The sequence below is a fragment of the Rhinolophus sinicus genome, linkage group LG09, assembly GCF_036562045.2.
Source record: "Rhinolophus sinicus isolate RSC01 linkage group LG09, ASM3656204v1, whole genome shotgun sequence".
NCBI classification, from domain to species: Eukaryota; Metazoa; Chordata; class Mammalia; order Chiroptera; family Rhinolophidae; genus Rhinolophus; species Rhinolophus sinicus.
In genome coordinates, this window is record NC_133758.1 from 22558522 (window position 1) to 22586129 (window position 27608).

The 27608-nt window shown below is 45.1% G+C and overlaps 1 protein-coding gene and 1 long non-coding RNA gene across 6 annotated transcripts in view; one reads left to right on the forward strand and one right to left on the reverse strand.

The window, feature by feature from the left end:
- The window catches only part of SLC14A2 (solute carrier family 14 member 2), a 421518-nt gene that overhangs the window by 76153 nt on the left and 317757 nt on the right, over window positions 1-27608 (reverse strand). The gene's annotated exons all lie outside the window — the stretch shown is intronic.
- Window positions 1210-20727, forward strand: LOC141573063 (uncharacterized). 2 transcript variants are annotated; one of them, XR_012498633.1, is made up of 4 exons: window positions 1210-1445; window positions 12955-13039; window positions 16083-16194; window positions 19040-20727. It is a non-coding gene; the product is annotated as an uncharacterized LOC141573063 (long non-coding RNA). The 2 variants fall into 2 exon arrangements; XR_012498632.1 differs by lacking the exon at window positions 1210-1445 and adding an exon at window positions 11868-12294.

Here is a 27608-nt window from a genome sequence, read left to right on the forward strand (position 1 = left end):
CTTTAAGAAAGAGAGAGTATCCTATATGACCTTGGGTGGGCCTGATTTAATCAGTTGAAAGGCTTTAAAAAGCAGAGCTAAGGCTTTCCTGAGAATAATGAAATTCTACCTGTGGGCAGTAGCTTCAGTTCATGTGCGAAAATTCTCTACGGATTTTGGGTTTGCCAAGTCAGCCTCCACAATCACATAAGCCAAGTCCTTGTAATAAATCAATCTATGTATATCTCTATATCTATCTGTCTGTCTGTCTGTCTGTCTCTCTATCTAGCATCTACCTATAATCTGTCTATCTCTCCTACTTTTCTGGTTGACCCCTGACGGATACACCAGCTATGAAGGGAAGCAAGCCCAAACCCTTGCCTGGAACAGGCCTCTTGGTTTCCTCCAGCCGCGTCACTCCGTAGATGACAATGCCTCTTCCCCTGCCTCCTTTGTCAGGAGACTTGTGGGGTAGCAGGTAGCAAAGACGAAGGGAAGAGCATGCCTGTTCACCTTGTGTACACACATGCAAACACACACAGCTGCAACAGTAGGACTGATCCCTGCCTCCCTGAGAGACCCAAACTAATCTGCCCAGCGTGCCTCACTTTATAAGTGAGGTCTTTCTCTTTTCCAACTCCCGGACAATTCCCTTTGGGTTTGACACATCAAGGGAGAAGGCCCATTCTGGCATCTTTCTTTCCCTTTTAATTCTAATATCTCCCTACTCCCCAGTAAGGGTTTGAAATATAGCCACTATATTTTTAAATGAAGATGCTGCTCTATCTGCACTTGCCTCCATTAACCAAAATCAATCTCAGAAGTCCTGTGGGTGAGATCAATTTTGTTCCAGATAGCTGTGCCAAATTCCAATGCTTCCAATACTATTTCAAACTTATCGAGAGCACTTGGCAAGCCACACATTTCTACATGGTTTACCCACATTAATTAATTTAGCCTCATGCCACCGTGGTGAGGCAGGAGAGTGCAGCTGGGGTGCATAGGGAGAGTTTAAAGGGGCGCTGGAGAGGAGAGGGGCCTTGTGAACCAGGGTCGGCAGGGGTGGGGGGGCTCCTCCCAGAGCAGATGCTTTCCTCCCATCCACAGTAGTGGTTTTCTTTTTCTTGGATGAAATCTGCACTGCTCAGCAGGAGGCCTCCACAAAGCGTGAGCAACACAGGCCCGTGATCCCATTTCTGCACTGTCTTCATGAGTGTCGGGGGCAAAAACCTCCTTTATGAGTACGGTGGGGCAGCCTGCTCAGGCTGACGCTGGCTCCTAAGGACGGAGTCAGGTGAATGGAACAAGGATGCTGCCTGCAAGGCTGCAGAGTGTGGGAGGCAGGGAGGCTGGAAGGAAGAGAAGAGGCTGGAGGCTGTCACTCACTGAATACATGGAACCCGTAGTGCCATGCTGGGCCATGTGAGAGTCTTTCTTGGTCCTTAGCCTCACAGCAACCCTGCTAGGTAATTACTACTACTTTCTTTTTGCAGACGGGGAAACTGAGGCTCTGCCTGGCTTTATACTCTTTGTCTCTTACCTGGAAGGGACAACCCAACGGTAAAGCTTGAAAGAGGCAGTGAGGCTCAGTTGAGAGTACCCCGGTTTCTAATCTCAACCACATGACTTCAGGGAATTCACTTAACGCTTGAGTGCTTTAATTTAGTTAGTGGTTAAATGGAAAGATAATTTGGTACAGTGGCAAAAGTGTGGGGGTTTTAAATCAGACTGCCTTAGGTTCTAGCACCTTCTATGCCACAGCTTTTTTTTTTTTTTTTAAACCTATAATACCTACCTTATAGGGTTATTGATGCAATGAGATATTGCATATAAAGTGCTTATCACAGTGCTGGCCACATTGTCAAATGCTAAATAAATGTTAACTCATTAATGCCTCATAGAGACATTGTGGAGTTGATTTTTTCAGTTCATATTTAATGAGCTCCTGCTTTTTGCATAACATTATACTTGGTACCATCTTTCCCCTAAAATAAGACCTAGCTGGACAATCAACTCTAATGCGTCTTTTGGAGCAAAAATTTAATGGTAAAATAAGACCAGGTCTTATATAATATAATATAATATAATATAATATAATATAATATAATATAATATAATATAATATAATATAATATAATATAATATAATATAATATAATATAATATAATATAACTGGGTCTTATATTAATTTTCGCACCAAAAGATGCATTAGAGCTGATTGTCCGGCTAGGTCTTGTTTTCGGGGAAACACGGTTCTATAATAGATATGCAAGCGCATTGAAAGGGTGTATAGCATACTATTATTTTCATTATGCAAGGAAATAAATAGTTCTAAAAGGTGGTTGTGCAAGTAGGTAAAACTGTTGATATGGTTGAACAAATGAAGTGGTCAGATTTTGGGGTGATTAATGAAGAAAGGTTTCATGGAAGACGACAAGTCTGGGTAGGGTTTGAAAAGAGGTAGGGTTTTGGGGGAAAAAGCATTCATTTCTGGAGGGGGGTAAGGTCTCAAAAAGGTGGGAGAAAGTTTTTTTTTGTGTGTGTGTGTGTATCTGTGTGTGCATGCCTGTGTGTGTACATCGGCCTGCGTGTATCTCTGTGTGTGTCTTTGTGTGTCTATGCTTGTGTATCTCTGTGTACACATGTGTGTTTGTGTGTGGGGGGCATGGGGATGGATGATGGACGGTTGCCTAGAAGGAGCCTGTTCTGATGGGGTGCGACCACCGCTGAGGGTAGTGGAGTCAGAGTGAGTGGTGAGCCATGCAGTCCATGTGTGAGAGTTTTACTTGGGTAGTGAGAGTTCGGCTGTAGAGTTCTTGGCTTGTTTCCTAGAATTACAGAATTGAGAGCTAGAAGACATCTGGTTCAGACTTCAGTCTATCAGCCTAGTAAATATTATCCCAAATTTTATAAGGAAGAGACTCATAAGGTGCCAAGAGTTGTGATAGGCCTGCTATGTCCCTTGGTCTGCCCCTGTGTCCTGACAGCTTCTGTGAACAGAGGCAACAATAGGTCCAGGAGAAGGGGGAGAGGAGAGTGTCAGGAAGGAAGAGAGGGACAAGTGGGACCTTGCAATCCTGGTGATAAACAAGGCAAGTCATGAAGCTTGTGGTAAAAACCTGCAGTGCCATTCTCTGCCTGGAGGGGGCCACAAATTGTTCAAATGCTGCTTTTCCTTCACCCCATGCGCTGGTTCCCTTGAACCTTGAATGGAATGTCCAATACTCTGTGACAGGTCTTACACTTAAACTCCCCATTGCTATAGCACAGCTCCCAACATCCTGCGTCCTTGCGCCCTCTCCCTGGTACCCCGTGCCTGAGTCATCTGTGGTTTGTACCGCGGTGCTTTCCAAAGCTCTCCTCCAGCAGCAAATATGCCACGTCTTATGCGTTAACCCTCCCCTCTGCCCCGTGAGGCCCCCACTCTGCGTTCTCAACCCATCACCCACGCAGCCTTCCTACCCGCACCCTATGCTCTGGGAGCCCAGGTCCTCATTTAAATCACATTTTTAAAATAAACAGCCCTGAACACTTGTTTGTTGGAGCTCCTCCTGCAGGTGCTTTTGCTGCTGCCCAATGCCTTCTCCATCGATCAGTCAGAGTTCCCCAAATTTGTTTATCGAAGGAGCTTAGGGGCAACAGTCCAGCTGGAAGGGGGTGGCGTTAATGTCTTAAAGTTGTGTGTGCATAGCAAGCCCACAGTCTTTACCTAGCTCAGACACTAACGATCAGTAAAAACAATACAGAATACCCTTTACATAAGATTAAGGAAGTGCCTCGTCATCACACCTAAGAACATTATTCTTGGGATTTTGGTGTGATTAATAGTATTATTAGGGATGGCTGGGCAGGGGAGGCGTTGGAGATGACAGAAGGACTAAACCCTACCCACCCCCCCAGCCAGCTCTTGTTGCCACTACGGGCGTGTTGCCCACTGGTGTCTTCTGTTCTATCACTGCACTTTTTGGTACCGTTGTCACTAGCCACACGTGGTCACTGAGCACTTGAGATATGGCTGGTCCAAACGGAGATGTGCTCTTAATGTAAAACGCACACTGAATTTCAAAGACTTAGTGCAAAAAAAAGAATGTAAAATATATCATTACTGATCTTAATGCTGATTACCTGTTGAAATGATACTATTTTGGATTTATTAGGCTAAATTAAATAAATGATTACAATTAATAGGGCCTGTTACTTTTAATGTTTTAAATGTAATACACTCACATTTTTTAAAGCTTTTTTTTTTTTAACTAAAAAATGACACAAGTGACACATACTGATGGCTAGCGTTATATTTCTGTTGGACAGTGCTGTTCTAGAACCCTGGATCTTTCGTTGTTGGGCAATGCATGTTCCAAGGGTCCCCTTGGACTCCGTCAGATCAGAACACAGATGGGGGAGCATCTGATTAATACCAACCATCCCCTCCGAGGAACAGCGTCACCTTATTGCGCACGCGCTCTGTGCTTAGCCCTTTCAAGGAATGACGCTCGCAGTAACGTTAGGGACCACAGAAGTTGAGAGTCTAACCCAGATCTGGGGGATCTAGGATGTAAGCCCAGCTCTGTTGGACCAGCTGTCTACGGGGCGCCCCTTCCACAGTGCTTTGCCTCCCTTGCCAGAGAAAGCCAGACGGAAGAGGTCGGGGGTCAAGTGCTGCCCTGCCCCTTCCTGTTCTCAAGTGCCTGTTTCTCTTGGCTGTGCAAGGCCTTCAGAGCGAGGAGGAGCACGAGATGGTGTGTTTTGGCTGTGAGCGCAGCCCTGGGGACAAGGCTCCCGCCTTCTAGTCTCGGCTCTTGGGCAGCATTCTTGGTGACTGCAGGGGATCAACCTCCCGCATCTGCTCCCCAAGATGCAGACTGGGCATGGGGCGCCCAGGGTCATGTGAGAGCTGTTTATGGTGCTCAGCCTCCAGCTGGAGAGGAAACTGCTTCTATCTGATATCCTGATGTGTGGTGTTGGCAATAGGACATCAGGATATTTAGACATGCAGATGATGGGCTGAATTTTTATTTACTGGACAGGCATTTATAGGCTCATAGATTAGGATGGGAAGGAGAGGAGGGATTGAAAGATTATCTAGTGCAACCCTCTCGTTTTACATGTCAGATGGAATCAGGAAGTTCTGCCCAAACTCGCCAACAAGAGGGAGAAACTGTCACAATGGGCCAGTTCCTCTGGGTTAGCAGGTTCCTCCCCTCAGGATGTGAGAGAAGCATTGGTGTTGACAGTTCCTGACCTAGTGATTGCTCATTACTGTCCATGCCAGGGAGGTAGAGGTACTGGACTCTCTATTGCTGTGGTGCCTGGCTACAAAGATTTGAATCAAAGGGCTTCTCATGGTCCCAAAGACTCTGCACCTTCCCCAGGTCTCCCAGTGCCTGAGCCTTGCAGCTTGGAAATCTAGTGGTTCTACTGCTGGGCAGCAGGAAGGCTAGTCTGTGCCACTGCTGTGAAATGGATGAAATGTCTTTGGCTCTCCCAGCTGCCTTCTTGTACGTGTGCCTTTTTGTAAGTGCCTCGTTCGGTGGAGGAAAGCAATCAGGTAAACAGCCTAGATGCTTGCTACTCAAGGTGTGCTCCATCGCCCAGCAGTACCTGAGAGCTCATTAGAAAGGCAGAATCTCAGCGTCCTCCACTGACCTACTGAATGAGGCTGTGTTTCAACAAGATAGGTAGGGAATTTATATGCCCATTTCCCCTTGAGAAACCCTGGCTTAGAGTATTAGTGACTTAATGCATTACCACATTTAGGGGTATTTGCATATCAAAAGGGTAAGGAGAGAATGTGGAATGTTTAATTTAAAGAGTACACCTCCAAGGGGAGTGAGAATCAGGAGAGTTAAAGACCTCAGTGTCTGCAATTGGTATTTAGGTCTGTGTGAAGTGGGATGGCTGGGGGGTGGGGGGACAGTGGACAGTGTGAGAGCTCAGACGCTGGAGTCTGGCTGCAGAGGATCAAATACTGGCTCAGTCATTTATGTCAGTTATGTGATCTTAATTGATTATGAGACCTTGGGCAACTTGCCTCAGTTTTCTCATCTGCAAAGGGGGAAAATAGGATGACTACATCATAGTGTTGTTAGGATTAAATGATTTAATTCATGTCAAACCCTTAGAACAGTGCCTCAGCACACTGTAAGCACTCAATCAACGTCAGCTTTTATTCCAATCATTTTCCATGTGGGAAGCTGCCCCTGGCAGCTGGGTCAGAGGTGTTGCTGCTTGCAGAGTGTGCCCTTCCTGTTTCAGGGACCACTGCATGGATGACAGGTGGGTCACTACGTTCTGTGTGCCTTTCCATTCCAGGAGTCTGCACTTTGGATTCCTAGAATGCCAAGAGTATGGGGACAGAGCACCCCACTTGGCTGCCTGTGAGGCAGACTCGGCACACACACACACCTGAGCTCCTCCAATTGCTCAGGTCCTGTGGCGGTTTCCAGAGAACAAAACCAATTTATCTCCAGGGAGTCCTCACCCTGTTCTGTTTGAAAATAAACATGCAATCATTTTATGATCTGAATTATAGTCCAATAGGAAATTAACTCAGAGTGTCCAGCTTCTTCAGGGTGGACCACTTCATAGCTGGGGGGCCATCTGGGCCTGTGAGCTCCTGCAACAAACAGGGTCGTCAGCAGCTCTGATCTGAGGTAGAGAGCACCAGTGCCCAGTGAAGGGGTCTGCCTTGTGTATCCAGGGAAGTAGCATGCTTTGGTGGAAAGACTAAACTGGGATTCAGGAGCTCTGGGTTTTCCAACTTCCTGGACCTTCCATGAGTCATTCTCTTTCTCCCTCTGCCCTTGGACCCTCAGCTATGAAACAAGGGGTGGACCCTAAATATCCTTCGGGATTGCCGGGGTCTCTTGTGCTCTCAAACAAATCACACTAGCAGCTAACTGGTCACTGTTGAATCTTCAGTAGATTGATAGGGAGAAGAATCATGGTGACCACCTCCTTTCTTAAGAAGAGTCAGACCTTGAGAAAGCCTGGTGCTGTTGGGGTCTGCAGGAGCCCTCATACCCAGACACAGAAATTTACAACCTCTTAAGAATTCCCAGCACTTCTTTCCTCAATAGCGCCTCCCGCCTCAACACCCTGCCCCAGCCATGCCACTTCCCTCTTCTTTAGCAAGTTAACCAAATTCTCTCTTCATGGATAGTTCAATGGAAAGTTAGTCTGAAACAACAGTATATCATATTTCATGAATTTAATAGGGTTTTCATGATTTTACAAAGTGCCTCCACCAGACACTCGCAGCTGGAGGCGGCTCAGCGGGAGGCTGAAGCCCTGCATCTGGGTTTTTCAACTCTTGCCAAAATCCATTGAATTTGATCCGGAATGACTATGAATCTTTGGAATGTACAGTCCCTATTCTCTTGCCTTATCCAAATAAAAAGAGGGGAGGGTGGAGGGTGGTGGCGGGGGAAATGTCCTAGGAGATTTCCATATGGAAACACTAAACGTGCATTATAAAGGATTTCCTATAAACAAAATCACAGTCAGAGATGTTGGACCCTCACCATGTTGAAAACAAAGGGTCCTTGTGTGTGTGTTTGCATGCACTTTCAAACATACACAGGTATTCACTCAGGACACCTTGGCAGCCCCCCTTTCTCTCTCTCTCCAGCTAACTCTCCTCCTTTCCATCTCCCCACCCCCAAAACTAGCCCCAAACTCCTAACAAGAACAAACTTTAATCGTTCTGTGCAGTAAATCCCCTACAAATAAATATCCAGGGCAACTTCAAACGCTCTTAATTGGAAGCACATGGGAAGAACTCTACAGTCCTGGCCGAGGCTGTGGAGTTGTAATTTCATGTTATGATCGGCCATAAATATGTGCCGTAATGAGCAGAGTTTGGGTTTCCCTTCTGTGTATCAGAAAACTGCAGGTTTGAATTTTTCCACATTCTTTTTCTCCTTCGCTCTGCTTTTGTTCAGTCATCAAACTTCACATTTAATAACCACCCCCCAACAACCCCAAATGAAAAAAGACAACCACAATCTAAACAAACCTTCTTCTCTCTTTAACCTCTCCCCACAACTCCCTTGCTCCAAACCGTGCATGACTGTCCTGTCTTTCCCTCTGCTGTAAAAGAATTATGGTTTAGGGTTTATAGGGTTTAAAAAAACGTGTTCAATCACCAGAGTGGGAGAAATGAGGCTAAATCACCTCGGGGCCTTCTAATGATTTTATCATAGAATTATAGCTAGAATGGACTGGCGGGAACTTGGAGAGGTCATGAAGTCCATCCCCCTGCCTCCACACTGCTTTATCTGCAGCACGGAGGTCTATGGGTAGCCACCTTCTCCTTAGGGATCACCTAGAGAGAAGTTTCTAGAACACCCTCTGGCAACTGAACTTCACCTCCAAACTCACAATGTAGACAGCCTTTCACAGGTCCTATGCAGGTCAGATGATTTAAAGCAATTTCTCTTCATTCCATCCGTGGGGGGTGAAAGACTTTTAGATATCCTCGTTTGAGAAGACATCATTGGGGAGAATGCCTCCAGCCACATGGTCAGGAGAAACTCTTTCTGGTTTCCAAGGGAGGGAACCCAATGCCAAGTTCCCTGTGCGTAAAATTGTTGAATATCAGGCTTAGAAGGAACTTCAGAAGCCATCCAGGCCAACTGCCCTAAAGAGCTGCAGTCCCCTGAGCAGCCCCCCTGAGTGGTTGACTTCTAGCCTGAGCCCCAGCCCTCCCAGGAATTGGGAGCCTACCACCTATATTATGCTAGGAGGTGAGAATTACTATGAAAAAAGTAAGTAAGGGGAGGAGGTTACAGTTTAAATAGGAAAGTCAGGAAATGCCCGACTGAAAGGTGTCATTTGGGTGAGAAGTAGAACCACAAAAAGGTTGGAATGGCCGAAGTCTAGAGCAAGCGAAAAGGGAAGGAGATGGTGTCAGGGAGGGGTGGGGTTGGTTTGGTGCTGGGGGAGATGGGAAGCCATGGGCGAGTGTGAATAGAGGATGATATGCTCTAACTTACACCAGGAAAAGGCCCAGAGAGGTTAAATGACTTGTCCATAGCCTACATCTGATAGAGCCAAGAAAAGAACCCAGGTCTTCCTTTTTCCAGTCTGTGCATCTCAATAGTCCAGCACTTAACATTTTTCCCATAAAAATACATTTTCATAAACATAATTTTGTCCTATATTCAGAAGCCTACTGCCAGATCCTCAACGTCAGATTATGGAAGCATACATCAACTTACATAGATTAGGAATTTTTCTGAAGGTCACACAGCTGGAACCCATGACTTGCAATGCCTGCGCCACTACTGTGGGGTGGCACAACCCTCCTTTCAAAAACAGAGGCCTTCCATTCTCCACTCCGAGGCTTGTGTGGCAGCCCATCTCCATGGCTAGTCAACAGGTACATTTCTTTTTTTTTTTTTTTTTAATTTTTTAAAAAATTTATTGGGGTGACAATTGTTAGTAAAATTACATAGATTTCAGGTGTACAATTCTGTATTACATCATCTATAAATCCCATTGTGTGTTCACCACCCAGAGTCAGTTCTCCTTCCATCACCATATATTTGATCCCCTTACCCTCATCTCCCACCCGGCTCCCCCCTTACCCTCTGGTAACCACTAAACTATTGTCTGTGTCTATGAGTTTTTGTTTCTCATTTGTTTGTCTTGTTCTTTTGTTGTTTTTGGTTTATATACCACATATCAATGAAATCATATGGTTGTCTGCTTTTTCTGTCTGACTTCTTTCGCTTAGCATCATACTCTCAAGATCCATCCATGTTGTCACAAATGTTCCTATATCATCTTTTCTTACCACCGAATAGTATTCCATTGTGTATATATACCACAACTTCTTTATCCATTCATCTATCGAAGGACATTTTGGTTGTTTCCTTGTCTTGGCCACCGTAAACAAAGCTGCAATGAACATTGGAGAACACGTGTCTTTATGTATAAATGTTTTCAGATTCTTTGGGTAGATACCCAGGAGAGGAATTGCTGGGTCATAAGGTAATTCTATTCGTAATTTTTTTGAGGAACCTCCACATTGACTTCCATAACGGCTGCACCAGTCTGCATTCCCACCAACAGTGTATGAGGGTTCCTTTTTCTCCACAGCCTCTCCAACATTTGTTATTATTTGTCTTGTTGATGATAGCCATTCTGACTGGGGTGAGGTGATATCTCATTGTGGTTTTTATTTGCATTTCTCTGATGATTAGTGATGTTGAGCATTTTTTCATATGTCTATTTGCCATTTGTATGTCCTCTTTGGAGAAATGTCTCTTCAGGTCCTCTGCCCATTTTTCAATTGGGTTGTTTGTTTTTTGTTGTTGAGTTTCATGAGTTCCTTGTATATTTTGGATATTAGCCCCTTATCAGAGGCACTGTTTGCAAAAATCTTCTCCCATTCAGTTGGTTGCCTCTTTATTTTGTCAATGGTTTCTTTTGCTGTGCAGAAGCTTTTAAGTTTCATATAGTCCCATTCGTTTATTTTAGCTTTTACTTCCATTGCCTTTGGAGTCAAATTCATAAAATGCTCTTTGAATCCAAGGTCCATAAGTTTAGTACCTATGTTTTCTTCTATGCAGTTTATTGTGTCAGGCCTTATGCTTAAGTCTTTGATCCATTTTGAATTAATTTTGGTACATGGGGACAGATAGCAGTCCAGTTTCATTCTTTTGCATTTGGTGGCTATCCAATTCTCCCAGCAACAGGTACATTTTTGAACACCTTCCATTCACATCCAGCTGTTGCAACATCAAGCTTCATTATCTGTGTTCCCATATACCCTCCAGCAGTCACAGGACGGGAGGAGCCAATCTGGGAAGGGGGCAATTCCTGTGGCTAAACTGGCATGTGGGATGGGGGGAAAAGTGTAGCTGGGTGTGTATTTGCTGCCTTCCATCTCATACATGAAAGCTGGAAAGAATCTGTGATCCTAATGGAGCGGGCTTATGACAGACATGAGGTCCTGGGAAGGTGTAACAGATCTGGCTTCCTCTTAAATTAATCTAGCCCAGGGGACAAGCATTGTTGCTGCCTGAAATTGTAAGAAGGCACCACCATTTTAAAAATTGTCATCATTGACAAAATCCTAGAAATGACAGGATGGCCACATCATTCTGTCTCTGTGTGGCTTTGATTCTGATTCTAGATCTGTGCTGTCCAATATCGGTAGCTACTAGCTATACGCAGCTAGTCCAAAATGGAGCTGTGCTGCCCTATAAAATGCACACTGGCCTTTCAAAGACTTACTATGAATCTAAGAACGCAAAACATCTCATTCATAATCTTTTGTAAAGATTAGATGTCGAAGTATTATTTTGCATTGCTGAACTAAAATGTTAAGATTAATGCTGACTGTTTCTTTTTACAAATGGGACTACTAGAAAATTTAAAATTACATGTGTGGCTTGTATTCAGTGGTGTGCTAGGCCTTGCCTATACCAGCTCATGAGAGCCAAGTGGGTACCCTTCGTTCCAATTCTGTGTTTAGTGAGGTCATGTTGGTAGCTTGAAATCAGCCATGGAGGAAGTTTCTGCACCATGGAAATTGGGCAAGTGCTACAAAGTGGGATTTTTTTTTTTTAAAAGAGCTGGTTTACCAATACCCCACTCTTCACATTAAATTTCTCAGTTCTACTCTAGAAATTGTGCTTCCCCCAATTTCTTTTCTGGGTGTGCAGGTTGAGTGTGGGAGTTTTTTGTGCTTTTCTGTGTCTCTTTCGTCTAGGGCCTGTATTATTTCATTCACCCACAGCCGTTGAATAAGTACTGCAATAGGAGATCCTATTTTAGACCATGGAGATCTACAATGAATATGACTAATCACAACTCAGCTCTTGGAGCACTCAAGATCTAGTGGGAATGACAGCTGTGTGAACAGAAGTTGGGGTAAATTCCTGTGGCAGTGGTGAAGGTGGGGTCCACTGACTAAGTCAGCGTGCAGTGCCTGGACAGGGGAGAGAAGCAGGAGCAGGAAAGGCTTCAGAGAGGCTATTGGAACTGGGCCTTTAAGGATGAATTGAAGTTTGTCAGGAGAGACTCTGGGAAAGGTCACTCCAGGTGGAATGGCATTGCCACAGCACTGGAGACTGGGAGGGGTAGTAATGTTAGCTGAGACTGAAAGAGGATTTTGGAATACAAACAGGAAGTCTGTATAACGTACTAAACAGCCTCATGCACATTTTCTCCTTCTTCTCCCCTCCCCCCAACGTCTCTTCCTAATGATGAAAATTGGAATGTCGAGCATTTAACCATCAAAGCCTCACCTCCCAGGGGTCAGGGATACCATGCAGAAGGCAAGGCTTTCAATACCAGACACAGGTGGGTGTTGAGGAGATCAGACTGGACCCCAGAAGGGCCAGGAGGGAGATGGATTCAGAAACTCCATGTGTGGAGGCTGGGGGGCTCCATTTCATCATTTGGAATGTTTCTAAGGGGGTGGGTAGCTTTGGCATTTCCAGAGATGTGTTTCATTGGAGATGCAGAGTGGGGATGAAATAAAATCTCTGCCATTGGTGCCAGCGGCAGAGTGGGAGTGGTACAGTGACTCTACAACAAAGGTGGTGGAAAGAGCACGTGACCAGAGGTTGGCTGTGTGACCTGGGAAAATCATCCCGTCTCTGGACCTCAGTTTCCTCATCTCGAAAATGAGCAAATGGGACTAAATTTTGTGTTTCAATGTTCATGACATTTGTTAATTATTTCATGTTTTCTCTTCTTAAGTTTTTAACGTGACTAGAATAGTTCTCATAAACCCTAAATGCATTTATTTTTGTTGATGTGGCTTTGGTCAATATCACAACGGTCAGTAGAGCATAACGGAAAATAAAAAGCTTTCTCACCTCTGTACTTTATCCCTTTGCTTTGATGTAACTGACAATACTAAGACATGAGTTAGGGAATTCCTAACCCAGAGGCATAAGGGTTTACACATTTTCCTAGCATCTCTGGTCCAATATCATTTCCTTCCTAATTTGTTAGGGGCCGTCTCACCATTCTGAGATCAGAGATTATACAGTTTCGATGCCAGAGGTGGACGCTCAGCTGCGTGGACCAGGTACCCAAGGTGAGCCCTTCCTTTCATCCTCTTCCTGTGGCTGGGGGTTCTTGCTGCTTCAGAAACCAGTGTGTCAACAGCAAAGGTTTTTTGAACCGGATGGTGTCTTGCATGTTCTTTTTGATGGTTTCCATTTTCATCTGTAGCTGACTCTTTGGGTCACTCTGCCCACCTCTGCCAGAAAGTGCTTCTAAATGACAGCTTTTGTCTTTCTTTTCTTTTCTTTCTTTTTCTTTTTTCCCCCTCTGCCCTAGAGCTACCAGTGGCTTCTTAAGGCCGACAGAGGGTTGTGCTTTCTGGGTGAGTGAGGCTCTCCTGAGCTGGCCTCAGCTTCATTTTTCCAGCTTCACTTTTCTCTGTCTACCCTGCAGGCTGCCCCCAAGACCTCCCTTCACCTCACTTTGATGGTTTGATCACCTGCTCTCACCATAGCTCCAGAGACACCTCCAGGTTCCTTTCTGCCCCTCAATTCCTTCAAGACTCTGGCAATTCTCTCTTCTTTGTGAAATTTCCCTGGAGTCTCTAGCCCGCACATGCCCTGAGTGTCTACAAACACTTGCTGTGAGGCCTCTCTTGTTCCCTCTTGTTAGCATCTTGTCTTCCAAGACAGGCAGTATAATCTTCCAAGACTGGCAGTGCAAGGGTCCCATAGGTGGAGGAGCAGAACTGGACGGCTGCCCTCCAATGAATGGACTGCATGACACTGGAAGCATTATTTCAGCTCTCTGGCAGCCTCACCTGCTTTGTCTATAAGATGGGACGAGCATTACCTATCCTCCTTCACAGGGTTTTGGAGGATCAAAATAGACAACAGATAACAGGAGTTACCTATTGGGCTTAGTAAACAACCGTGGAGTAGGTGAGGTGTCCCACAGGTCTTGCATTCGGTGAGCACTTGTTAATGGATAAAGTGTCCCTGTGGTAGTTCCAGTGATGTTCCCCTCAAGCTATTTCTCTAACAAACACATAAGCAGGAAAAATTGGACATGGGTCTGTTTGGAACTGAGCATGTTTAGTTAAAAATAAAAAGGAAGGAAAGACTGGGGTAGTGGGTAGATGCGGTGATAGATGTTTACAAACACTTGAAGGGCTGTCAGGTGGCCAAATGGTTGACTTACTCTGCTTGGAGCTGGAGGGTGGAAGGAGGCTGTAGATACTCAGAAGGAGGCAGATGTCTTAGGGAGGAAAGGCATTTCTGATAAGTAGCACTGTCCCACGGGCCTCGCGGCTGTGGGAGGCAGAGGAACCTTGGAGGTGTCTGAAAACCCTGGGGGGTTGCGGATAGGAAGTCTCATTTCCCAGGCTGATCACAAGGTGGGGAAATGAGGGCAGCTTCTCTGGGGGACTAGAAACAGCTGAGAACACGGTTGTCTTTGTGTTGCTGGGAGACTAGACTGAATGACGGTCCCCTAGGCTTGCTCAGGACTCAAAGGCTGCTTAGAAACAACTAAATGGCCAACACTGACTGCGTATGTGCCTGTTATGATGTTGTCCATTTTGTAGGGGAGAAAATTGAGGCTGAGAGAACATACACTTACCCTAGGTATATGGCAGAGGCAATATTGAAACCCGGTCTCTCTGACTCAGAGCCTTTGATGTTGGTGTTGCTTTTGGCCACCACTCAATGAGCTTGGTAATGCTCTCTTCTCCTTCAACCTCTGGCTCTCCCTTCCTCTTAGGAGGCCTGCTCTTTAGCGGTGCTACTTCTCAGCTCCCTCTCTTGTCCCCCCAGGGCTCTGGCCTCTTTCCGCTCTATGGCCTCCGTACTTAGTTTGGATCCTGAGGCTGGTCATCCCAGAGCACCTCTCTTTAGGACCCTGGACCCTTTGCTCCTATGTCATCCCATGCCTGTCCTTTGGCCCTGAAGCCCTGCCCTGGGGTGCTGAGTTCCATGGGGGAGGCTAGCCCATGCCCACCCTGCTGGGCCGCAGCCCTTCTGCCCTCTGTTCCCCACTCCCTTAGTTCCCATGTGCCCATTCTGAACACTCACTGCTCTTTTCATGCCGCACCCCCACACCAATTCCACCCTCCCTGCACAGTGCAGGATGGCACTGCAAGGAGAAGCAGGGCACTCTCATTTCCCTTTCCCTCCCCAGGGCCATGGATTCTGTCTTTTGCCCTGGCCTCCCTGCCTCTCTGCTTTCCAAGGCTTCCCTCTTTCCATCTGCCCTGCAGAACAGCCCAGCCTCCTGCCTCCTTCCCAGCCTGGTAGTGCCTGAGTATCCCCTCTTCTGCCGTTAGCCCTTCTCTTGACCTCCATTGACCCTGCTTCTCTTATCCTAAAGGTCAGTAACTTGCCCATTGTTCCCCTGAAATTACAGTCTTCTCTCTCTTTCCTTCCACCACCACTTTTGAAGGAGGCCTCTGCTCTCTTGGTCACCGCTTCCTCAGTCCCCAATGCTTCACTCTCAGACATCTGTCTCTGTGTGGTCCCAGGCTGTCCTGTGTCTGCACGGCCCGACCGCAGGTCTATTTTCTGCTCCCAGCCCCATGGGCCATGTCCTTCATCGTGGGAGTTCACACAGCTCAGTGCCGAGACATGGCCTCTCCTGAGAGTCTCAGTGTGAATCTTGGCTTTGCCTCTTACTAGTTTTGTGACCTTGAGCAAGTTATACAACCTCCCTGTGCCCCAGTTTTCTCATCTGTGAAAGGGGGCTCATAACACTACTGGCAATCTAAGGCTGCTGTGAGGATTAGAGGAGTTAATACATACAAAACAATTAGAACGGGGCTGGCTCATGGTGAGCCCTCAGTGAGAATTAGATGTAATGATTCTCTTTCCTTCTCTATCAGACTGTTTTCTCTGGGGGCGCTGAGGCATCATTTCCTTCCAGGCTAACCTGTCCCATAAGGCTGAGCCTTCTAAGGGTCCTCTGTAGTATCTGCATCCTTCCCATACTTTCCTTAGAGGCTGGTGTGCTCTCTGCCTTCCTCACCTCCATCTGTCTGCCTATTCTTCCCCAGTGTTCTCTACTCCAGTGACTTTAACTGAGATAGATTTGCTGACAATGCTCATATTTCTTCTTTTCAAATTCTGGCACTTTTATTACAGAAGCAATCCATGTTCATCATCAAAAAATTGCATAGAATGGATAAGGAAAGAGAAAATAAGTGTAAATCATTCATAACCCCACCACCAGAGACACCAACTGTCTATACCTCTGGTAAGATCCTCTCAGTCTTCTTTCTGTGTGTGTTTATGTGATGTATAATATATGTATATGTTTCTATGTGCTTAAAATAATACATGCAGATCTCTGTCACTATCTTAAGGGCTGCGTAGTACTCCGTTGTATGCTGTACCGTGATGTATTAAGCCAATTCCTCGTGAGCCATCTGGGCTTTTTCCAGTCTGTTGCTATGATGACCTTCTTTGCACTCTTCCCCCCATGGACTTAGTCATTACCTCCCCTGGAGAGTTCCCTGAGAGATCTAAACTCGTACTCTTAACTGCCTATGGGGCATCTCCACTACAGGTGCTCCAAGGTCAACAAACTCCAAGTGGAACTTTGTGTCTCTTCCTCTTGTTCTCCCAGTCTCAGCAAATGGTGGCTTTCTAGCCATTGTGTCTCTCAGATTAGAAATGAGACAGATCCTTTACACTTTCAAACCACCACGTTTATTGCATCTCCCTTTAACTATCTTCTGCACATGGTACTTCCTTGGCATCCCCACTGGCCCTGCTATGGTTCCAGTACATGTTGTCTTGTTTCTTCCAGGTTTGATCACATGACTGTGGGTTGAACTATTGCAGCCTCTTTACACAGTCTGCCCAAATCTATTTCTCCAACATCAATATCCTAACGCTCCCTCTGTCATTCTCCTCACCTACTCTGGTTTCAAGGCACACCTCAGCCTCCCATTCCCTTTCACAACTCTGTGCTTCGGCACCTGCCGTTCTCTCCATCTGGTATACCTTCCTCTTGATTCTCTGCATGGTGCATACACTCTCTTTTTCTCTAGCACTCAGTTTACTTTTGCTGTGAAGGCTTTTCTGATTTCCTCAACAAAACCAGATGCCCTCTTTGTGTTTCCTACAGGTGTCAGTTCATACCTCCAGTACTTTGCCCTGTGTTCCCCCCACTAATCTATGAGCAGCTCGAGGGCAAGAATGGGTCTTTTATTTTTGTCATTGCAGCCTTAGTGACTGTTGTAGGTCTGGTGCCGAACTAGTAATCAGCCCATCCCTAGTGAAAGACTCAGGGCTCCCAGGCTGCTGACATGGAAACTTAATGCATGACAATGACATGCCGACAAACGATAGAGCATTAAACTATGAAAGCAGGTTTCTTCCCTTTCTTTTAGAAGGAAACATAATCTAAAAACATTTCAGAATAACTATAACTTACAAAACAATTTAAGGAAGGGAAAGCAAGTTATCCATTCTCCATACAGCCCTGTTAACATCAACACCTGAATGGATCTTAGAGAATCACTACCACCCCAATCTTATTGATGAGAAAAAGAACCCCTCCCCCGATAATATTTATTCCTTGCATTATGTTGTATATTTTTTCAAAGACCTCTACACGTGTGATCTCATTTGATCTTCATGAGCCTCCTGTGTAGATTGCAAAATTGGCCATGATTTTTCAGCTCTCTATGTGTCTGTGCCCTTTACAAAGAGCTATTCCCACCAAGAAGTGAAATGTATTTCCCTTGGATCTGGGCTGGCCTCCTGAATTGCTTTGACCAGTAGAACATGTGACATTGTGCAAGTTATAGAAGCTCCAAAGAACTTGCAGCCTCTGCTCTCTCTGCTTGAGCCCTGTGACTGCTTGTGAATAAGTCTAAGCCAGTCTCCTGGAGGATGGGAGACCCCAGGTACACAGCTGAGTCAGCTGATTCATCCCAGTCAAGATGTCTGATGTGTGAGCAAGCTTAGCAAAGCCAACCATAGTTAACCTTCCAGATGCCAAAAGAGACATGAGCAAGGCCATCCTAGACTAGCCAGCCTCCAGCCAATGTTCAGTTCATGAGCTAAACACAACTTTTTTTAAGCCTCTAAGTTTGGGCGGTTTATTATGTAGCACTAGCTAACTGATACACTCCCTATGAGAGAAGTAGGCCAGGAATGGCAGTGATTCCCATTTTTTAAGTGAGGAATCAGAGGCTTGATGAATCAAAGCTTCATTTCCTAAGTCAATGCCATTTTCATAACAACAGTGGTTTTCAATAGTTGGTTGGTCACAGAGTCTTTTCTTCAAGCAAAATTATATGAAATTCCAATATGGAAAACCAGTCACAAGAAGCTGGCACAGGGCCCTAGAGCTCTGTACCTTTCTTCCTCGTTGGCTCTTCTCTGAATAGCATAGCTTCTGAGGGAACCCTTCGAGGAACACAGTTTGATGACCACTACACTTATACCATCACTCACATGCTCCCAAAATATACATGGAGTAGCTAATGTGCACGTAGACTTGGTCTTGAGACAATCTCCAGCATTCAGGGCAAGCAGAATGTGTGGTTTATGGTCTACAATAACCTCAGTCTACTGAGGGAAAAACAGATCACCCAGTTTGAAAGAACATAAAACAAACAGCATAAAAATGGTGACAGGTACATGGTGACGTGTAAATGATGAGTTATGTGGTAGAAGTTCTAGGTCCTAAGGGTGTGCTAGAGCTGGAGTTGGTCAATTGGGAGGCGTCAGAAAAGTGGTCATGGAGAAAGTGGAGTGAAAAGCAGGGCAAGACTTTATTGGGTGAAGGAGAAAGGGAACAGCTTTCTAGGGAGGAGGGTGATATGGCTCAGGGGAAGGGAAGAGCATTTGTGTGTTGGGGGGACAAATCTGGAGGTTTGGTCCACATGGCTAAAGAGACTTCCAGATCTGGGAAAGACAGTGAGTTAACCATGAAAGTGCCTCCACTTGGGACAATGTCAGAAGGAATCCTTTAAGGTCCACGTCCTCCGTGAAGCCAGCCCTCATTCCTTCCCAAAGACCAGTTTATCATTTCTCTGAATTCCGTGTCTTGCATTAAGTGTCTCGTGACTTTTCTCTCCCACTAGAGTGATGTTCCTGGAGGGCAGAACTGGTTTCCTCCTTTCTCTACGTCATCCTTGAAGTTGGACGTCTACTGGGAGTTTCTGGCACATGTACACTGACCAAGTGACGAGCTTCACTGGCAGGTTTCTATAATGCACAGTATTGGGATCACGATTCTTCCACTCAGCCCCTGCCATTTAAGAAAGTCCTGAGGATTATTTTGACCTCACCCCCGTGTCTAGGATTTTAGCTGGAGAAACATGGTCCTAATAGAAGAGCAACTGGATTTAGCAGCTTTCCGAGTCTAAAGCTTCTGGATTATAAGGGGTGGGGAAAGAGGCCCATAAGTCATTAGTGACTGGTTGTGGAGACTATTGTGGGTGGGGTGCTGGTTTTAAAACATGTTCCCAAATTCTTTGCCACTCCTTCCATCAAAAGGCTGAGTGTGATTCCCTTGCTCTTAATTATGGGCTGGATTTAGTGACTGCTTCTCACAAATAAAAAGAGACAAGTGATACTGCATGACTTCTGGAGCTAGCTCATAAAAGGCAATAACAGTTTCTGCCTGGCTCTGTAGCTTTGGACACGTGCCTTTGGAGCCTTGAGCCACCATGTGAATTATGTGAACAAAAACCATGTTTTTTTATTTTCTGTATTTTGATGCTTTGACATCTGGGGCCTTGCTGACTCTGGAGGGATTGCCCCTCCCAGAACTAGCTAATTCCTGGAGATAGCAAAAAGTCTCCTTAGGGAATGCATCGTTCATATGCAATCTAACCAATACAGAGCCACACCCTCAACTGCCTCCGTCATTGTGCTCTCACATCCAGGCCACTCTCCACCTGCTCATACCAGGCACCTAAGGACAGCCCTAAGCCCCAGAGCCCACTGCAATTTTCCAATCTAGCCAGTCCTAAGGTTGTGTACTCTGCCTCACCTGTCCCTTCCCACAGAAATTCAATGAAGACTCTTCTCTACATTCCCCTCCTCCCCGCTCCCTGATCAATGTTGGTACTTCCCCAAGCACTCTTTTGCATAGCCTTCCCCTCCTCTTGGGTTCTGTGAGTACAACAATCTATCTTTTCAATGACAATTGTCTCCTGATCCACTGGCCTCACCACACCTGCACAATAATAAAACCTACATCTGAAAGCACCATATAAGATGTCTGGGTACCCTGAACCCATCATGTCACCATGCTGGAGGCACCACAGGGAGAGATGACATAGAGAAGGAGGCAGATACCCAAGGAACCGTGGCTGTTGCAACCTCTCAGCCCAGGTACCAGCTACGTGAGCAAGCCTTCAAGAAGACCCCTGCTCCAGCGACCTTCTGCCTGCAACCTCATGAAAGACCCCAAGCAAGAACTGCCAGTCAACCCCCCAAAACCATGAGCGAGCATCATATTCAATGACTGTGGTGTTGCAGCACTGTTAGGATGGCTTGTTACAGAGTCATGGGTGTCTGAAAGAGGAGGGGAGATCAAAATTACACTTCTGCTGATTTTCCTCTTCCCTTTGACTGCCAAATCACTGCTTATGCCTTTTTAGGATCATTTAATTTTTGAAATTGGAAATTTCTCCAGTGCTAGCAGAATGCGGCAGATGGCCCCCACCCCACACCAGTAATATCCCTCTTGTATGGCTTGGTGCAGTGCCTCGAAGAAAACATCTAAAACTACTTAGAAATATTCCTAGGGCACCAAGATAAAACTCAGAGCTCAGCAAGGCCAATCAGAAAAAAAAAAAGAAGGGGGGGGGGGGGAAGAAAACAAGACAAACTAGCCTTTCAAAGAAAATTGAAGATCTGGAGAGGCTTCAACTATTTTGATTTATATTTAAACATTTCTCGAGATTGAAGCCGTGATTAGCCCAATCCTCTCAAGTTCTGCCTCAGCCCTGATTTATAGGAAGGCCAGGCCAGAGCGAAATGAAAGCAAAATGAAGTATTCTTTAAAATTACCTTGGAGCACTTGAAGAAAGGCACAAGTGCTAACGTGGAGATTAAAAAGGAAGTGATGAGATGTGCTCCTGAAGCCCTCCTTCGCAGCCCTGGCGGTGCAGGGGGGGAGGGGAGCTCGTGAAGGATGCACTACAGTCTCTGCGGGGGAGACCCCTGCAGAATGCTTTGCTTGGCAGGGCTCCCCATAGACTGAGCTCTCCATCAAAGGGATCTCAGAGCACAGGCTGGCATTTTGATTTAGTGACCCTTCCATCACGAGGTGAAAGGGAGAAACTTCTCACCTGGGGAGAATGACAGGAGTGTGAAGGGAGAGACTGCTGTGGGTTGTCATAGTAGAATCCAGACTCACAGTGGTTCAGAGGCTGAATCACCTTTAGACCCAGGTGAGAGCAGCCCCTGACCCTGGCGACCTACTCTGACCCTCCTCTAGCCACACCTTCCACATGGGCAAGACACTCATGGGACCAAGAAGACGTGGTCACTCGGAGCCCATTGTCCTCTTCTACACATCACCTGGGTACCTGGGATCTATAATTCCCTGACCAAATGGCTCCAAACCCACTTCTAGGGGTTGCATATGCCTCTTTCTTGGTTCATCCTTTTGAGGATGGACCACACTGGTGCTGAGCACAACCCAAAACTTGAGGAGTGGCCCCGTGGTGGCCATTTACAGGAGGCTGTGGAGTTGCTGGGACACGTGGTCTGGGACGTTCACATGCATGAGCAGAAGGCCCTTAAACGTGGGGTGGAGCTAAGGGTGGGAAGAGAAGAGAGGTGTGGGCCAGAGGCTGGAACTTATACATCCCAGCCTCCAGCTTCAGTATAGAAAGCTGAGAATTTTGAGAATTCTAAATTCAAACTTGGTTTTCCAGTTGATATAAAAGTATATCTGTCAATGGAGCAAGAGGGAACATACTGTATTTGACATTTGCTATCTTGGTTTATAACTCTTGCATATGTAGCCATAAAGCACATATGGGCCTCCATATGGACCCTTACCCTGGGCCTGCAAATGTCAGGAGAGGGTCTGTGTAGGGGGCAGAGGCAGAGTCTGCCTTTGGTCTGTTGTATCAGCTGCAGTGAGCTCAGCCTTTTTCCAGCCTTCTTCCTTGAGGGTGGGATACTATTTGTAGGATGGTATTGCTTTTAACTTTAATGTCTCTTACAAACCTTCTCAGCTCAAGAGTCAGCAATAGCTACTCTCCTTTATTAGAAGAATCCCGAATATCTGTGGGGCATGCTGGACCCAATCTACTATCCTAAACCTCTCGCCACTATCCTCTTCTCCTCCATGAACCTTCTGTATGTGAACATGAACCTCTTCACTGCTCCTCCCTACCCCCCTCCACTGCACACACACACACACACACACACACACACACACACGCACACACACACACACACACGCACACACTGAGCAGTTTCCGCCCTCTCAATTTGCTCATGACACTTATTCTGTCTCCAGTACCATTCCTCTTGCTCTCCATCCATCCAAATCCTACGCACTTTTAAAGCTCTAGTTCAAGTTGAACTTCTTAAACTTTGTTTATTCATTGATTCAGTGACTAATCTGGCATGTACCATTCAATGAAACCCTGGCATGTACCAATTCCTGGGTTATGAAGATAGATGTTTTTCCTACCCCAACTCACACTGATCTTGAGTTTCCTAATTTCTATGTCCTATACTATCATTACTACTAAATTTTAACAAAATGGCAACATTGCTTTCCAAATGTTCTTCGTTGTAGATTGTGTATTTGAAACTAGATGATTTATTTCTTGTGAGCATGAACCCTCTGTTGTGCCACTTTTATATTCTGTTCATTGGCCAGCAGTGTTTAATGGTATAAAGTTGATATGCAGCAAAGACCCATTGATTAAGTAATAGGCAAATGGGTGGAGGGATCAATTGATTTACTGCCAACCGCCGTCCCACGTAAAGGAATTTGCAAAGAGCTCTGGTGGTCTGGCTTCCATGCTCTCCTGCCTTTTTTTTTTTTTTTTTTTTATCATTCCATTGGATTATTTCTAATCTGTTATGCATCTATCATGCTTGAATTTATTTCAACCCCTTTGAACATATTGATATTTTGGCTTGAAGTCTTAACAAGAATGATTTCTTTATTACATATTTGAGTTTTTATTTGTAATTTATAACAAATTACTCTTATAGACAAGCATATGTTGAAATAAATAGGTTTAGTCATTTATTATTTCTTATTATTTCCATATGACTTTGGTTTGTTTTTCTAACAGCTCTTCGAATAGGCCTGAGATCACTGTTTCTATCTTTCTTCTTTTAGGGCACAACTTGTATGAGAACAGTGGCCCTCGAAAGGCCCACAGGGTGTACTGCTGGTACTGGGCCTCTCCAGCACTATGTGGAATTTGTTAGCAATGCAATTATCAGGGCCTGGACAGATCTACTATCTGAACAAGCCCTGTAGGTGACTCTGATGACGCTAAAGTTTGAGAATCACTCTGTGGGTTGAAAGAATACTGAGCTGGCAGTGTAGACCCTGAATTTTAGCTCTGGCTCTATTATTAAAAAGCAATATGACTCACTCTGAGTCTTACTTTCCTCGTTCCAGTTTTTCTGTCTGCCTTGGCATCTTTGGGGAGAAAGTTGAACTGGTCTCCTTTTAGTTTCTTTCAACTGGTGACACTGAAAATAACAATGACACTTCATACGGTTGTTCTAAAGATCAAATAATTCATTGCATGCACACCCTCGCAGGATTCTTGTTTGAACCTCTCAGGATGCTCAAGGGAGCCCAGGATTCTCATTATTTTACGATGGATCACACAATAAGGAAAACTTGGTTTCTACCACAGGTGTTACAGTCCATGGGGGGAACGCACACACACACTTGTCCAGAGAGTATATTCAAACTGTCTGAATAAATGGTCCGTGCAGTGAACAATAAACTCAGAAGAAGAAGCAGCCTCTGAGAGCTGGAGTGGTTACACAGAGAAGCATATCCAAGATGGGTTTTGAGTTGAGACTTAAAGATAGGCTACGAGAGACGATAGATGACAGAGGGGAAGGGCATTTGTGGTCAGCCGAGGTAGGTGAATGCCGGGATTCAATATGCAGACTAAAATGGGGTTGCAGAGGGGGACAGTGAGCAACTACCAGCAGCTGGCTGTGTGTTGAGGGATATCGTGGAAGGAAGTTTGAAAAGGGTGTTGGACCAGGTGTTGAGGGTCTTGATAGTAGGCAAAGGACTTTGGAAATTCCGAGTGAGAAAACTAGCATAAGAGGTCACTGGTTTAGATTTCTCCAAAGTCAGTGGGATATTCACTTGGTGCTGTGTGTGGAGGCATCTGATCACATGTTTTCAGGAAAGAAGACAGAAGTCTGAGGGTGGAACCCTTGAAACCTATCTTGGGAACTGCCTTGGCTGATTCAATGAAGCCAGTCTAAATGCCTATGTATTAATTAACTCCTAATAGCTTTAAAGACTAGCCTGACATGAGGTTTCAGTACCCCAGAGGAAAGGAAGCAAGCTCATCATAGCAGTACTCAATCCTGGCTACATATTAGAATCACTGGGGAGCTTTAAAAAATCCATATCTGGACCCTCCTTTGGAGATTTTGATTTAATTGTTCCAGGGTGGGGCCCGTGTGCCGTTACGTTTTAAAACCTCCCCTGATGATTCTGATGTGTAGCCAGGGTTGTGAACGCCTGCCCCAGAGTGTCCAGAAGATATCACTATAGATCTCAGATAATTTGCAACTAACCCCAACAACTTGTAACATATTATGCTCAATGAGGAAATGTTTCTGTTGTTTCACACATCAGTTGTGTCTGAGTTTTGTGGATCTTCAAATAATGAAGCAGATTGCCATGGTCTTGGCAGGCTGGGGACTCTGGTGTACATGAGTGGTCTTGGAGGGCATGTTAAAAAATATGGACACAGAAAAGAAAACATAAGGTCTGGTGGAGCAGTGGAAAGGACGCTGAGCGCAAGCATCTGAAGACTTCTGCATAATGCCCAGGAAGGAGTCAGAAACTACAGATCAGGAACATAACTGTAAACACACTGTCTGATTTCTTAGACTTTATAACCGGTCACATGTTTATGTTTTTATACTCCCCTCTGTAGCCCTATAGAAACTACCAGTAAAATCAGTGGGATTGAAAAAGAACACAACAAGCTTGATGTCAGCGCCTGAAAGGAAAATGGAGGGCTTTGTGGCACAGTATCTTGAAGGAAAGGAACAGCCAGGGCCAGGCTAGGGTATGGACAGCTTTCAAGAAAAAAGAGAGCAGGGCTGCCAGGAAGAAAGCCAGCTGGGAGCAAAAGTCCTCTCTGGCTCCATTGTGTTTAAAAGTACAATTAACCCAATACCCAACACATAGAACTTATTAAAGAACTGATTGTCAAATGGACATGGGTTCTAGTCCTGACCTCCATTATTTTGGGTTGTGTATTCTTGAGTATGTTCTTTATTTATCTACAGCTCTGCTTCCTCCTCTGTGAAGTGGGGTAAATCATATCTTAATTTCCAGTCTTCAGGAAGTGTCCCAAAGGCATGGGCAAATAAACTGATAAACTTTTAAGAAGTCTAGGATTATACAGTGACATGCCTTAGATGACATCATTTCCCCCAACTCTCAAATTTTAGCTTAAAAATTCATACATGATGTGTATTCATTGACCCATAAAATTTTACTGAGTATCTACTGTGTGGATGGCATTACTCCAGGCATTTGGAACTCAACAAGCAACAAAAACAATAAAAAGATTCCAGTTTCATGTTGTTTTTATTCTAGTGAGGAAGACACAATAAACTCCGTAATTTATCTGTGGTTGTTAAACATAAACAAATAAACATTACTTACAACTTCAAATTCCTTAACACCCTCTCTGCCCCTGCCTCACACTCTTAGCTTTACTTTGTGCTCCAAGAGGTGGTGCCTGGTCCAGGCCCCTGCCCTGCCGAGGTAACTGCCAAAGACACATGGGCCCAGATGCAAGAACTGAGAGTGAGAGTATTGTGAGGATCAGAGAAAACGATGCAAGTCACACTGCTTGAAGACTTCAACCTATTGTGTCACCGTAAATGATGGCTACAATTTTCAAGAATTTTATAATTCCAAGTTAGTAATGTACTGTGTGTCAGGAAACAGTGGACTCAGTGCCTGCAAGTGATGGATTCTCTAACCGGTTGTCTGCCTGTCAGGTTGCTCTTAGACCCCAGCATTTGGGTACATGTAGGAAGGGACAGTCTTAGAACAGGAGGTTGCCCAGGTAGTCTGCTTTGGGTGATGTGAGACAGGACCTCTGGACCTTTTTTAAAGGACCATGGTGCCTTAAAATCCACCATTTGGGTTAAGTGTCAACCATATGATACAACAAGAACTTCATTTCAAGGTAAGGGTGGGGTGAAGGTTTACATAGACTGCCAATTTGGTCTTCAAGACTATGTAAGATATCATGGAATTTTAGAGCCAAAGAGTATCCTAGCGTGGTTAAATGACAGGTTCAAGATCCCAGAGCTAATAAGGGGTGTTGCTGGGATGAGGACAGAGGGCTGTGCTCTTTCTGTACTTCCTCTCTGTTAAGAGATGCTAACCACACAGCAGCCCATATTAATCCCTCATCAGCTGGTCGCCCTCAATGGCACATGTTTGCTATAGGATGAAAGATACTTTTCCCCTGCTTATCTGGAAAAAATTGATACAGTTCCAATTCTTTCTTCATTCTTGACAACACTATACTTTAGCACAGAAAAGAATGATGAGAGGGAAACAACTAATGTTGCAGTTTTAAAGGCCATTGCAGGGCTTTCAGTCAAACTCTTTTGACTAAGGGTGGAGGTGGGTGGGCTGCAAACTGAAGCCTGAAGAAAGACTGTAACTGGCTCCAGGTCGTACAACTGGTTAATTGACAGCTGGGATGGGGACCCAGGACTCCTGCCTTCCATCCCAGGGCTCTGTCTTTCACTATCATTGGTGTGGACCAGCACTTGTGGCAGATACGTTACTTAATGAGCCAAATTATTTTACCATAATGGCATGAGCATTTCACAGTAAATCAGGTCCACTGTCACTATAGTATACCTAATTGCCCATATGCAGTCAGCCAGGGTGAACTTTCCTCTTGAAATTGCTATTTCATAGAATATTGATTTCCTAGATACTATGTTGTAAGATGGCTAACACTAGCCAGGGGTGAGATCTGAAATCTGGATTAAATATACCCTGAGTTGCTTTTTATAGCATCTGATCCCTAAATCTGTAATTTTATTTTGTAAGGAGGAAGTATAGAATTGGCATATTAATGAATCATTTAGACTAAAGAGTTTGGTTTCAGGTTAGGAGATGATTTTTATTTCAAAAGGGAGGCATTTGAGAGCATTTACAGGCTGTTGGAAAGGAACCAGTGGAGAAGAAGGTATAACCACCAAAGGGGAAAGGTGAATCACTGAGGGAGTGAGGTCTCTGACAGTGGTGGACTGGATTGGATTTGGATAAGAAGAGGGCACTGTATTTTCTCAGACTTGAGGTAAGTGTGAGTGAAGATAGAAATAAATAGAAGATTGAAGGAGTGTGTTGAGAGGCAGTTGGGATGAGGGGAGGGGATCCTGAGGGGTACAACTGAAGTCTGATGCCCTCCT